A 14141-nucleotide genomic window follows, 5' to 3' on the forward strand; every position below is an offset into this window, starting at 1 on the left:
GATTTAGCTATCCAAGAAACACACAGTTGATTTTCTTCCAGAAGCCGCAAGTGCATTTTTAGTAAATTAATTTAAAAATCAGTAACAGAAGGCCTATGATGAACATTTTTTTTTTTGCTTTTTTTTTTCCGTTTTGCATTTGACTAATCTTTTATAACACCCTAATGTAGGGGCATAAGTTGGTGCTGAGAGAAAAACTTTATGAACTGATGAAGACCATAAAGCATTCAGAAAATAAGTTAATATTCTGAAGTGCATTAATTAATACTTTTGACTACCCTGACCAGTTAAGATCCTCAGAGACTTCTACCCCAATTTGAATCCAATTAAAATGGTCTCCATTACTAAATTAACCCATGTACATTCAAATCTTGATATAAAATGACATAGTCTCAAGACACCAATTAATCAAACATGCAAAAATATGTCAAGAAAATTATTAATCCATATATTCTGATGTTAGATCTCAAAGGTCTTCAAACTTCTTCTATATTAGAAGTATTATGTCAATTCTTCTTCACTTTATTTAAAAGATGACACTGAAAAAATATTTCACCATATGTTTGTTTTAGATGCAGTGAAAAAATGTTCTTTTCGAAACATATGGTGATGTAATTAGGTGTTTCTGAACACAGCAAGGTTGGAAAGAGAAGTGTATGGACAAAATTGAAACCATTTGCTGCTCTGGTGTCATTCCCCACCTTCCCCACCAACATCAGTATCTTCTCTGAGTTACTATTGTTGTAATAAAGAAAATTTTTAACACTTGAAGATGAGGAATGTCTGCTGTCACCTACCATAGTTAGGGCAGACAGAATTCCAGGACTGCCTCTCCTTCCCTCTCACTGTGCAAAGCTCTGTGACTCATGTTCTCAGTCCCTCTCACTGAGGAGTTTTGGCTTCAATCCAGCATCATTGACATTTGTGTAATGTTTTCCAGCCGGGGAGTCTGCTTTTATCTATGGCTTAGCTACCTTTATGCAGCCTCATGGGATTTATCTTCTACTGATGTTGAGAGGACTTGCATTTCTTTTTCTTCAATAAAAATGTTTGTTTAAAAATATTTCTTCCTTTTATGAGGTACTCAATCTCTGAAGAAAGGAAAAAGTTTGAAAATGGGCTCTGTATTGATATAGTGATAGGACATGAGTTATTTGTTATAAAAAATTCAAATTAAAAAATTCATGTATCAAAACCTGGGAAACAAAACATGGTTTCAGATGGCTTTGGGTGTGATCTTGTATACTGTTTTTTTCTTCATTTTTCCATCTTATTAGAGTGTACGAACATTTATCAGTGTATTGAGCAATAGTATTTGTCGCATTTTAAACAAGTTCATGAGTATATTTGAATACTTAGCCTTTCATTTTAGGATGTCAGTGCCTTATATTTTACTGATAACCAGAGTCTGGATTTTTTTCAAATTTTCCTTTTTTATTCTTTAATGTGCCTGAATGGAATGAATAATATGTGTTTATCTTAGGGCATATGTTGTTTTCAGCCAAATTCATTGCTAACTGATACGGTAAGTTTCACTAATTTTAAGTCCTATTTTTATATCATTTATAGTGAGTTTTGGTTAACAAGTAAAACTGTCAGCAAACAAATGTAGATTATGCGGCAATATACATATAGTATGGATATTGAGAGTGATGACTCATGATCATTCAATGGATTATTTGCCTTGCTTTTTTGGTGATATTTTCTGTTGGTGAATATTGACAAAATGAATCATTTTCTCTTGCTCTCTCAGCACAGTGACTTTCTAATCAGCTTGTTTTTGTTTTTACCTTGCATCAGGAGAACAGTACCTCCTGAGGTGAAATTCCATAATGAGCCAAATCTTCTTCCCTAGTGCAATGGTTTGCAAACTTTAGCATATTCCGTAATCACCTGGAGGCTTGTTAAAATACAGATGGCTGGGCCTCATCCCCAGAGTTTTTGGTTCAGTAGGTCAGGAATGGAGCTGCATCATTTGCACATTAAATGAGCTCCCCGGTGATGATAATATTTTGGCCTGGGAACCACATTTTGAGAACCACTCCCACAGAGCATATCCTTTGGTCACTCATCTCTGTGTCCCACAGGAGACAGTGCAATGTTCTACTGTTTGTTGAGACAGGCTCCATCCAGCACTAGGTCGTTTCAGTTCTATTTTGCCAAAAAAAGTTGGTCACTTAACTTAGGTAACTTGTTAACTTAACACTTAACTTTTCTTTTAGAACCTTCCACTGCCAACTGGGTCATGAAAGGTTGTCTTTATTCTCTCCACGTGGCATGGTTGGTAAAAGACAAAACAAAACAAAACAACAACACGTAACTCCCTTTTCTTTATAATGCCTGAAGATAGGCACCTAGGTCCTTTTTTCTTATGAGTTTTCAAGTAATCATTTTGGGAAAAAAGTTTAATGAGGTAAATACACCTGAGGAGGTTCTAAAGTTTGCAAATTCTCCCAGCAGTAGTCTCTTGTCTATAGTTCCAAATTTCCTTTAAAGTGGTTGTTGGAAGCCTCAGTGAAGTTTTTTCTTGGGTTTTGTTCTGAAAGATGGAGCTCAGCAAAAGTAAAATACCCTCTGATCTAGTCATGTGGTATCTTTCCTTCATGCGACCTCTTCAAGGAGGAGCAATAGTACCTCCCTGATTTAAGTGAAAAATGGAAATATGTATCTTTGATGATATCTGTGTCTCTGCCTTACTTGAAAATTATTATGCATTTAGTGTTATGTCTCTAAGGGTAATCAGCTATTTTGTGTTTTTGAAATAATGTAACGAGTGGTAAATATGACTTTAGAGCTAGTCAGATTTGAATTGGGTCTTTGTTTTGTATTTTATTAGCTGTGTGACCTTGCATATATCACATAAACTGGTTGAGCCTTTGTTTCTTCACTTGTAAATTGGGAAGGATAATAGTTACCTCACATAGGTATTTACTTGAGACATATAACCACACCTTTCTTCTAAATAGATCGTTGGTAAAATTATAGAATCTTAGATTCGGACAAGACCTCAGGCAAACCTTCTCTCTGTCACTGCTTCAGCTATTATTTATTGAATACTTGATATATGCTGGCCACTGTGCACTCTTTAATCTACAGCATTGTTAATCCTCTGACTAAACACCTATGGGGCAGACTACTCACTACTATAGACCAGTCTCCAATACATTTTCAGATTACTTTTTAAAAATAATCTTTTTAACTTAGAGAGAGACAGAGAGACAGAGAGAAAGGGAGAGAGAAAGAATCCCAAGCAGACTCTACACTGTCAGAGCAGAGCATGATGTGGGGCTTGAACTCATGAACCATGGGATCATGACCCGAGCCAAAATCAAGAGTCGGATGCTTAACCGACTGACCACCCAGGCACCCTTCAGATTACTTTAATGGTTAGAAATTTGTTTCATAATTAGTAAAGTCTACATCTTTATCAACGTCCACCACTAAACCAGTATATACTAGTCTAGAAAGCAACACAAGGCTCATGTTGTTGGTATGTGGCAGTTATTATGAGGTGACTTCCTTTAGAAGTTTTAAATAAAATTTATTCTTTGAGAGTTAAATTTAAGAACAATACAAAAGAGAGTATTTCAGATATGTACATAGCCACCTTAAAAATTTGATTGGTTCCAGGCCTACAAACTGGACTCTGTCCAAGAGGTTGCAAACTCAACAGCTCCAGAGAGCTAGACAGTTAAAAACAGAACCAAAACAAAACAAAACAAAGAAACCATTTTAAGTCCTATAAAAGGTGAAAATTTTTATAGTACCATCAATTGGGGTTATTATTTAGCTGGGTGTTGGGTCTAAGTCGTATTGATAGCAGGAATATACTCTCCTCAGGTAAACTAGATTATATTGTCTAGGCAAGAAAATGTCTTTGATGATGTTATTGGTTGAATTGTGTTCCCACAAAGATGTTCAAATACTTCCCCCCATTATCCATCAATGTGACTTAATTTGGAAGTAAAATCTTTGCAGATGTGATCAAGTTAAGGTGAGGTCATACTGGATTACAGTGGGCCCTAATCAAACGACCAATATCCTTATAAGAAGTGGGAAATTAGGACACAGACACAGAAGAATGCCATGTGATTACAGAAACAGAAATCAGAGTGATTTTGAGGAAAATGCAAGGAAGGATCCTCCCCCAGAACTTTCAGAGAGAGCATAGTCATGCTGCCACCTTAATTTCTTTTAGCTTCTAGAACTGTGAGACAATAAGCTTCTTTTGTTTTAAGTCATCCAAGTTTGTGGTAAATTTGTCTTGGAAACCCTAGGTAACTAATACAGTTGGTATTGGAGGTGGTGTGTATGCCTTCAGATAATACAGGAGGAAATGTATTGTAGCTATTATTTGCAGAAAGATTGATAAGGAATCATGGCACCTACTTTCTTCTTTGTGCTCATGGGATCAAAGTCCACTGCTCTTCTTTTCAGGGAAGGTAGAAACTGGAGCAGAGTAAAATGAGCATTAAAGTCAGGCTGAAACTGGAGGCATCAGAGTTCACAGGGCACAAAGGGACTTTTCATATTTGGGGATAGATAGAAATTCTTCAGGAGGAGAGTTGAGACCCTGGGCCAGAGCATTGTCACAAATTGAGGCTGAGGGTTGATGAGAAAGTATATCATTGAGAGTTAGAAAGCAAGATAATGTCCAATTGGGACATATCCCAAAAGGTTTTTCTTTGTTCCCCTCCCTTAATGTTGTAAGTATGCTTTTTTGTTGGATAGAGTGTGTCTACTTAGTAAATTCTGAATGCATTTTATAAAATGTTCTCATTTTTTTATAGTTTTTTTTTTTTTTTTTTTTATTTTTTATGNTACTTAACCAACTGAGCCACCCAGGCACCTCTAGAAAATGTTCTCGTTTTCAATGAATTACTACTATAAAAGGTAACTTTTCCTCAAAACACATGACTTCTATCTTGTCAGGTAAATTTTATAATAAATATACAAATATTTTAAATCCACATGAAAGTCAATGTTGTCAGGTTATATGTAGTCACTCTGTGCAATCCATATAATCTATATAACTGCATTGTGGTTTCTCCTGGCATGTTTGGATTACAAGAATATCCAGAAAAGAAAGAGGTTGGTCAGCTTACCTGGCAAACAGAAAAGAGTCACTGAACAAAAGGTTAACATTGTTCATCCAGTCATTGTTCTGGGGAGTCAGATGTGTGGGTTTATCTGTCCATACCGTGCCATGGTCAAATCACAACACGTTACTGTGGCATTGTTTAGCATCTGATTCATACTATAGATTTTTTATATTGATCATGTGCTCACCTGCTAATTGTAATTTGACCACTATGACTTGGACTGACCCGGAAGACTGAGTGGCTGGTTCCCTGTGATTGTTGTCTTTTACTAACTTTGCTATTGGGTACCAATGTTGTGTTACTCTCTTGTTGAAGGGTGGAATCACTCTCTGTATTTTGACCTGTAGGATTTTGGGGTTGTTGGCAGCATTCATTTCCATGCTGGTTATTGGACAAGCACTGCCCTCACTTCCTTATTGTGTGGTCCTCTCTATATGGCAGCTCACAACATGGCAGTTTGCATCTTGGAAGACAGCAAGGGAAAGAATCTTCTATTAGAATGGCCTTAATGGGTGTACATAATGTGGTTGTGTGCATCCCATTATCTTTACCATATTTCTTTGGTTAGAAGCAAGTTACAGGTCCCACACTCAAGAGAAGGAGAATGTGAATACAAAGGGTGTGAATACCAAGAAGCAGGGATCACAGGGCATTTTTAGAATCTTTGTGCCAAAATTAAGTATACATCTGCTCAACCACGGTTTACATTTCCTAGCCTTTCATGTAGTTAGGGTAACTCTAAGCTTTGGCCAATGGCAGAATAGCAGAAATAATTAGTGGAAGATTTGGAATCTATTTTAAGAAGGAAGTTCTTTGTCATCCATTCTGCTCTGTCTCCCCCTTCCTGCAAGTGACAATGTAAATACGGTGGTATTGACTCTGTCAATGAAGATAACCCTGGGAGGTTTCTGGAAGTGGCAGCACAAAAAGATTGTATCCCTGGATAACCTTCTAAGCAGAGCCACTTCATCAGCCTTGAAATGCTCACATCAGGAGTGTTAAATGAGAATGGGTAATCTTTCCCCCCTAATTATGTTTCCAGAGCTTGGCTTAGGGCTCAGTCCACCTGCTAGGTGGGTATTTTTTTTTTTTTTAATATTTTTTATTTATTTCTAGGAGAGAGAGAGAGAGAGAGCGCGAGAGCGAGCGTGAGCAGAGGAGGGTCAGAGAGAGAGGGAGTCACAGACTGAAACAGGCTCCAGGCTCTGAGCTGGCAGTCAGCACAGAGCCCGATGCAGGGCTCGAACCCACGAACCGCGAGATCATGACCCAAGCGAAAGTCGGACGCCCAACCGACTAAGCCACCCAGGCGCCCCAAGGTGGGTATTTGTCGTGGCTATTGACTCTATCCTCTGGGCCTTTGGTTCTGTCCTCAAAGGCATCCTTGTCTTTTTCCCAAAAAGAAATCCTGAGTTTGCAATGAAGTAGCTTTCTCAGCCTGCTTTTTGCCTGTAATATAGTAGAGATTAAAAGTTCTGTTTTTGTTTAGTATTTGATATTTGTCCTTTTTAGTACTGGTTGGCTGTGGTTCCATCAGAATAACTCTCTTAAAAACATTATGTGTTTGTGGGTATTTGAATGTATCACTTGGGGGCACCTGGATGGCTCAGTCAGTTAAGCATCTGACGCTTGGTTTTGACTCAGGTCATGATCTCATAGTTCATGAGTTCGAGCCCCACGTTGGGTTCTGTGCTGACAGTGTGGAGCCTGCTTGGGATTTGCTCTCTCCCTCTCTCTCTGCTCATCCCCTGCTCAGTCTCTATCTCTCTATCTCTCAAAATAAATAACTAAACATTGAAAAAATAAATGTATCACTTTATAATCTTATTTCTTCAAGCTAAGCACTTCTCTACCTTGGGCTCAACATGACACTGCTGTGGGACGACCATCCTTAAGAGTCTTAAAAACCTATTATTTTACTGAGAAGATCTTTACAAAACTTCTGGTCTGGTTGGAAGGTTCTGTGAGGTACTACATTAGATCTTTCTAAAATCTTACTAAAGAATTTATCATAATACTCTCAGTTTCATTTTTACACCCTTTTTTTCTGACAGCACTAGATTTCATCTCCACCTAGAAACAATTTTTTTTAAAGCTTATTTTATTTATATTTTGGGGGGAGAAACGCAGAAAGAGAGAGAGAGAATCCCAAGCAGGCTCTGCTCTGTCAGCACAAGTCTATAGGCAGGGCTCCATCTCACGAATGAGATCATGACCTGAGCTTAAATCAAGAGTCTGGAAACTTAAATAACTGAGCCACACAGGTATGCTCCCCGCCTCAACTTTTTTTTAAAACTACTTTTAATTTTAGAATCATTTGCTACATAGGCTGAGAGTACAAAATAGTTTAATTTTCTTTTTTTTTAATTTTAAATGTTTTATTTATTTCTGAAAGAGAGAGAAAGAGAGAGAGAGAGGGAGATACAGAATCTGAAACAGGCTCCAGGCTCTGAGCTGGCTGTAAGCACAGAGTCCGACGTGGGGCTTCAACCCATGAACTGTGAGATCATGACCTGAGCCGAAGTCAGATACTTAACTGACTGAGTCACCCAGGTGCCCCGAAATAGTTTTATTTTCAGGCCCAGCAAGTCTTGGCTCCTCTGTTTCACTTTATTCTTTAGCTTATCTTTCTTTTGCATTTTATTATAGGAAGTGAGAAGCCAGGTGGGCGATTTTATTACTCTTCCTGAAAATCTCCTTAGCTAGAACTTGGAGTTCATTAGGTACATTTCTCATTTTCCACATGACCACAGGCAACAATGTTGCCATTCTTTGGGCCTCTACTTAACAAGGGAGACTTTTCTTACTGCTTCCAATGACATTTTTCTTACTTTGCCTGAACCCTTGCTGACAGCCTCCATGAAGCCCTCTGGCTTCCATAGTACTTCTGTGGAGGCTCTTTAGATTTCCACTAACAGTCCCCTCAGTGTCATCCCACTTTCTGCTCACAACCTGGTCCTACAGATAATGCTGCATGTCTTAGGATTATATTATGGCAGTGCCCCACCCCTGGGCATCACAATCTTTCCTCAATATTTACTATGCTGAAACAAACCACTTGAAGCCATAATGGTGTAAAACAACAAAAACTCATTCATTATTACCTGGCGTGGACTGGGCTGAGCTAGGCAGTTCCTACTAGAGATCAGTCTTTTAGTGGCATTCAGATGGTGGCTGAGAGCTCAGGCTGTTTTTGTGGTCTTGTTGGAAAGTACAATCTGACACAATAGCTGTATCAGAATAGTTTAAGTTTTAAATCTTAAATACAAAACTTCACTGGTTAATTCAAACAAACAAACAAATAAAAAAGAGAAGTTACTGAAAGTATAGTGTGTAAATTATAGTGCTGATGGAATGTCAGGAAAACTAGACTCAGAAAATGTGAACCAAAAGGCCAGTGGAAGGTAATGCCAACGTTGTCCTGGATGAAGGATGGAAGAGGAGTAGGACGTAGTCACTAGAGCAAAAGAATTTACTTTGCTTCTCAAGTTGAACTATGGAGAATGTGGGGATATGGAATGTGAGACTCTTGGGAGAACGTGCCTATAGTGAGGAGGGCGTGGTGTGTATTAGTAACTTCGTGATTTCCTCCGTTTACCCTTTGATTTTGCTTCTCCTTTCATTGTAGTAACCACTCTACTATCTCCCACTGTTAAAAGCTGCCCATCCTTCAAGAATTGCCTCAAATGCCAATATTCATATGCTTCGCTGGGTTTGCCAATTAGAATAGATTTCTCCCTCTTCTAACTGATACTGACTTTCCCCCTCTCTTATGAAAATTACTGTACAATGTTTAGCATTGAAATATGTGTTAACCTGTCTTGTCAACCTAACGAGGTGTAACTCCTTGAGGGCAATGGCTGTGGCTTAGATTTCTGTATGTCCCCAGAGTATCTCAAAACAAAAGTTCCTCAGACACATTTGCGGAATGAATAAGGTCGGTACAAGTTAAAGATTCTGCAAGCAACTTAGTGATAAGTTCTGCATGAATATTTCCTCTTTATTGCTTTAAACACCCAAACAAATAATCCTCTTCCCTTAACGTATCATTAATTAAAAACTTTCAGAAGATAAAACATATGCAGCTTTATCTTATTTTTAAAAAAATAGGTTTAGATTAATGATTGGCATTACCTCAGAATATCAATTAAAACAGAAAAATCTCTCCAAATAATTTCCTGATCTATAATTTTAACCAATGACTTAAAGTGATTTTTGTTTTGTTATTAGGTAAATGCTTTCAATGGATTACAAATAGCTTTGCTGTTAGATGATATCAATTTTTTATTTTTTCTTAAAACAATTTTTAAAATGTTTTTATTTTTGAGAGAGAGAGACAGAGGGTGAATGGGGGAAGGGCAGGGAGAGAGGGAGACACAGAATCTGAAACAGGCTCCAGGCTCTGAGGTGTCCGCACAGAGCTCGATGCGGAGCTTGAACCCATGAACCGTGAGATCATTACCTGAGCTGAAGTTGGGAGCTTAACCGACTGAGCTACCCAGGCACCTCTCAGTTCTTCTTTATTTAAATATGGAACTGCTTATAATTTTCAGATTGTTATTATAGTTGAGAACCTCTTTTACTTTTATGCTTCTATTTTAATGTTCTGCCAAGACTGAAAAGTGGACATGTGCAAAATCAGAGTTCAACCAAATAAAAGAATATGTAAAATGAAAATTTCTAATTTGAAAAATAATTATTTACAGTATGGTAGCCAGCCTTCAACATATCCCTCAAGGGTTTTTACCTTTGATATTCATGACTTTATGTAGTCCCCTTCTAGGTTTGGTTTGTCTGACACATAGACTGGAAATGTGGTGGAAATGCCAGCATTGTGACTTTTATGGCTAGGGTGTAAAAGACAGTGCCTCTCCTGCCTTGTTCTCTCAGATCAGTCACTCTGGAGACATTCAGCTGTCATGTCATGAGGGCATTTAAGAACTTTCTAGAGAGTTCCACATTGAAAGGATTGAGAGCCTCTTGCCAGAAGACTTGCCAGTCACTTAATTGAGCCATCTTGGAAGTGGTCCATCAGCCACAGTCAAACCTTAGGACAAATGCAGTTCTGGCACCTGAATTGTAACCTCATGAGACACTTTGAGCCATAACTGCCCAGCCAAGCCACTCTTAACTTCCTGACCCAAAGAAACCTCAAGACAATAAAATATTGTTGTTTTAAGCCATTAAATTTTGGGGCAATTTGTTGCACAGCAATAGATAACTAATAAGAAGTGTTTGTTAAACAATATGCAAACATAAGGCAAGTTGGTGATGAAGATAAGGACACATAAAGATTTCTTTAATTAGATAACCACAGAGCTCACAGTGCAGATATTTTTCCAGTAAGTAGTATAGTTGTTAAGAACTAAGTAAAAAATGTGTTGGACGTAAATTTGGCAAGGAAATTATTGTTTTTTGCTGTATGATGATTTGAAGATGGGTACCATACTGTACATATGTTCAGCTGTGACAGCTAAAGTTATTTCTCCATTAGAGACTTTTGCAACAGGTTCTACCAATATCCATTAAGTATATAGCCCTATTGATAAAAATCACATGCCCATTTATAGATAAAAATATTTCAGTAAAAATATCATCTTTTTATTTTGAAAATTCAGCATCATAGCAATGATGCCTGGTTTTGTGACTTTCCTGGATGCCTGTCCATATGGAGAGCTGAGCCTGCATCCATGCGGTAATGCATGCATCACCACATACTCACTAATGAAGCAAGGTAAAGAAATAGAAAAGCTTTTCATTCCCTCAACATGCAGCTGGTGTGTGATACCAGATGTAAAATCATTGCTGTTCTTGCCAAGTTCTCAGGATCATGGCATGATTTATTTCAACTTAGGCAATCAAGAATATGTTGATATTTAAAAAAAAAATAGTCAAATCCAAGGAGAAGGATTAGTAGGCAAATAGGCATATATCTTTTAAAATAAACTATTGGCTGTGTAGTACATATCAAATTCACATTTCAATCTTTCATTCCTTCTTTGTAGGTTATTGTGTTGTTCTTCTGAAGAAAGAGTTAATGACTCTGCTTTCTAATCCCTCAATTCCTGTAGAATTACTTTGTCATGAGGCATAAATTTACTAGAGCTGTAGCTGAAAAAAATCCGTTACTTTGAAACCAATGTTACAGATGCCTAGCCAAAATGGACAGTAAATGGCCTGTCTTCTTTGAATAGTGTCAGGCATTTCCTATGATACTTTATACTTTATGATATTAGACTTGAGTATAACAGAGACCAAGCTGCAAGGTTTCTTCCAGAGGGATCCTTGCCACCATCTGCAGTATCAGGACAAGACGCCTCACAAGGATTGGATATATTTTTTTCCCCTCAGAGGAAACTTTTTATCTGGCAGTAGGAGCTACAGCGAGCATTCTTGGTGACTTATCACCATCAGGGGCAGTTGCAACACAGAACTAACTGAAAAGGGAACTAACTTTTATCAAGCTTCTGCCACGTGCCAGGCACTCCAGTATCTTACTTGATTCTCAAAACAACCTTGTATTTCAGTAGCAAAATTTCCCTTTTCTCTCACCATACAATCACAGTGTACATGAAAAAAAAGTTGTGGTAAAATACGCATAACCTGAAAGTTTCCGTTTTGACTGGTTTTTAAGGGTGCAGTTCAGTGGCATTAACCACAGTCATATTGTTTGCAGCCATCACCACTGTCCATCTCCAGAATTCCATTGCAAGCATTTGTAATCACAGAACACTTCTCATAAATCACTTACACTTTGTAAATAGGTGTAATCTTATTGGATTCTTACACTAACTTGAAAAAGTAGGGCCATTTCTCACGTTTATGCACAAGGAATCTTAAGCACACATGTGTTAAATAAGGCTTACAGTCATACAGTGGTAGGACTGGTCTTTAAGCACAGGTCATATTATTCTAGAAGTTGCCTGTTTAATCCTATCCCACATTACCTCTATTATGGGAGTGCAGACATAGGACCTTCATGGAGCTCCTTCTATATTAATCACTCAAAATAAATCACTCTTCAAAGAAGGAGTGGAGGGAAGGCCAAATGAGGGCCAGAATGGATTTCCTGGGACAAAGCAACACCACTAGTCCAAGAGGTCCTTTGTGAAAGTCAGAAGAAGGTAAATCTTCCTCTGGGAAGTTTTCAGTTAAAAAGATTTCTGCAAGAAAATTTTCCATAAAAAATACAAAGATTTATAATTGCAATGTGGGTGACACATCCTGGAGTTGTTCAGTGTATAACTGTCATTACTATATGTGACAACTCTGTCCCCTAATACCCTTATGGGCTGAATCATGTCCCTGCAAAATTCATACTTTGAAATCCCATCTCCCAATACCTCCGAGTATAATGGTATTTAGAGAGAAGGTTTCTAAAGAGGTGATTAAGTTAAAATGAGGGTGTTTGGGTGGGGCCCTAATCCACGTTGACCAGTGTCATCCTAAAAAGAGGCAGTGACATGAGGTGTGGCAGGGAAAGAAGGAAAACCATGTGAAGAGGCAGCAAGAAATCATTGATCTGCAAGCTAATGAGAGACGCCTCAGAGGAAATCAATCCTGCCAGCACCTTGATCTTGGACTTCCAGCATTCTGGAACTATGAGAAAAAAAAATCTTTTGTTTAAGGTGCCCAGTCTGTGGTATTTTGCTATGACAACCCTGGCAAACTAATATTGCACTTCTAACATTTTGAACTTACAAAGTTAAAGCATGGGTACAGATAGTCCACATAACACAGACACGCGCACGCGCACACACACACACACACACAGCAAGAGTGAGAGGTGGGAAAGGAGGGGAAGGAAGGAGAGAGGTATGAGAGAAACCTCCTTACATGGCATAAAACTCTCAGCATCTTAACAGCTTGATGCTTCTAATTCCACACCCTGTACTCTTCACCTGGTACTGTACTACCTCTCCTTTGTAGCATCAGTTGCATTATTATGACACATTTTCATGACATCATTTGAATAATCTTTTCTCACTGTGTTCTGTGCTCCATGAGAAGAGACATTCCTTATGTCCTTGGTATCTACATTATGAATGGCTCATAATAAGTAGCCGGTAGGTATTTGTTGGGTAAATGAATGGAGGAAGGAAGGAGTGTAGGCCTGATCTTACGAATGTTTTCAGTCAGATTATTACCTGATTAACAGTGATACATACATCCAAGAAAAATGAAAGTATAATAATTATGCAGAATAACAATATATTTTTCCAGTTAAAATGACTAAAGTGTACCCAGAAGTAAAACATGGGTTCATTAGAGTACTTTGCTTAAAGGATTTATTTTTATTTGATGACATACAAACCTGAGGTCTGGACCATTTTCTGTCATTAGAAGTCCCATGCCTTTTCTTAACGTGCCAGGTTCAATATGCCAGCCAAATTCTAGCAATTATGCATTTCCTTCATAGAATTCCCGAAGAGCGTGGATACAGAAGATAATTTTTTTCCTTTCCCTTGTTAGCTATTATGGCCATTTAGTGAAATCACCACTGTGTAATGCAGCTAGTGGAAAATATCAACTTGGGCCACAGCCATAGTTATGTTCTTTGGATCAACAAACCACCACAAGTTAGTGAAACAATTATTTGATATACGAGAGTTCGAACTTAAGGGTGGACTTAAAATGTTTAAAATGATTAAGAATAAAAAAGGGGACACTTGAATTCCTTTACCNAAGGAGGGGCAGAGAGAGGGAGACACAGAATCCAAAGCAGGCTCCAGGCTCTGAGCTGTCAGCACAGAGCCTGACGTGGGGCTCAAACCCACGAACACTGACATCATGCCCTGAGCCGAAGTTGGACGCTTAACTGACTGAGCCACCCAGGCACCCCCAGCTGATCTTTTCAAACTCCTATTTATTCATGTTCCAGTACTAAGAATTTCCCATGTATTATATCACTTATTTTAATTGTTACCCAACTCCATAAAGTTGGTATAATTATTGGCCCACTTTTTTAGATGAAGTAAGTAACTAACTCTGGCTGAGTGAGCTTAAGCCGTTTGCTCAAGGTGACCCAACTATCACTAT

The sequence above is a fragment of the Crocuta crocuta genome, unplaced genomic scaffold (genome assembly GCF_008692635.1).
Source record: "Crocuta crocuta isolate KB4526 unplaced genomic scaffold, BGI_CrCroc_1.0 scaffold196, whole genome shotgun sequence".
Lineage (NCBI taxonomy): Eukaryota > Metazoa > Chordata > Mammalia > Carnivora > Hyaenidae > Crocuta > Crocuta crocuta.